This window comes from Cetorhinus maximus, chromosome 1 (genome assembly GCF_964194155.1).
Source record: "Cetorhinus maximus chromosome 1, sCetMax3.hap1.1, whole genome shotgun sequence".
Classification (NCBI taxonomy): Eukaryota; Metazoa; Chordata; class Chondrichthyes; order Lamniformes; family Cetorhinidae; genus Cetorhinus; species Cetorhinus maximus.
The window spans coordinates 80,254,111-80,255,084 of record NC_135879.1 but is presented as its reverse complement, the minus strand read 5'-3'; the positions used below and the strand labels follow the sequence as shown (position 1 = coordinate 80,255,084).

At 42.9% G+C, this 974-nt stretch overlaps 1 pseudogene; it reads left to right on the top strand.

Annotated features, from left to right (window-relative positions):
• The first annotated feature begins 260 nt into the window (after window positions 1-260).
• On the top strand, window positions 261-731 carry LOC144684843 (small ribosomal subunit protein uS19 pseudogene; annotated as a pseudogene).
• Window positions 732-974: the final 243 nt, after the last annotated feature.

Genomic DNA, 974 nt, shown 5'->3' with positions numbered 1-974 from the left:
ACCCAGAAATAAGCATGCATCAAGAGGTGAAAGGGAGGGAAGAACTTAAAACAATTACAATCGCCAGGGAATGAGTACTGAGAAAATTATTTGAACTAAAAGCTGACAAGTCCCCAGGTCCTGATGGGCTTCATCTTCGAGTCTTAAAAGAAATAGCGGCTGAGATAGTAGACGCATTTGTTTTAATTTTCCAAATTGCGCCAAGATTTTGGAAAGGTCCCATCAGATTGCAAAACAGCGAATGCAACTCCTATATTCCAGCGAGACTGGGTGTAAATGACTGACCAAGTAGAACAGAAGAAGAAAAGAACTTTCAGGAAATTTACCTACAGAGGTGTTGACTTGGATCAGCTCCTCGACATGTCCTATGAACAACTGATGCAGTTGTACTGTGCCCGTCAGCACAGGCGTTTGAACAGAGGACTGCGTCAAAAACAGCAGTGTCTCCTGAAAAGGCTGCGCAAGGCGAAAAAGGAAGCTCCACCAATGGAAAAACCAAAGGCTGTCAAGACTCATCTTCAGGATATGGTTATCCTCCCAGAGACGGTTGGCAGCATAGTTGGTGTGTACAATGGGAAAACCCTTAACTGGGTTGAAATCAAGCCTGAAATGATTGGCCATTATCTTGGAGAGTTCTCCATCACCTACAAGCCTGTCAAGCATAGCAGACCTGGTATCGGTGCCACTCACTCCTCCAGGTTCATCCCTCTGAAGTAAACAGTTTACGATGGAAATGTTGCGTAAATAAAATTAAAGATAGGAGCGAGACAGGAAGCAGGAAACTACAGGCCAGTTAGCTTAACATCTGTCATAGGGAAAATGCTGGAATCTACTATTAAGGAGTTTATAGCAGGGGACTTAGAAAATCTCAATGCAATCAAGTGGAGTCAGCATAGCTTTGTGAAAGGGATATCATGTTTGACTAATTTATTGGAGTTCTTTGAGGAAGTAACAAGCAACGTGAATAAAGGGTA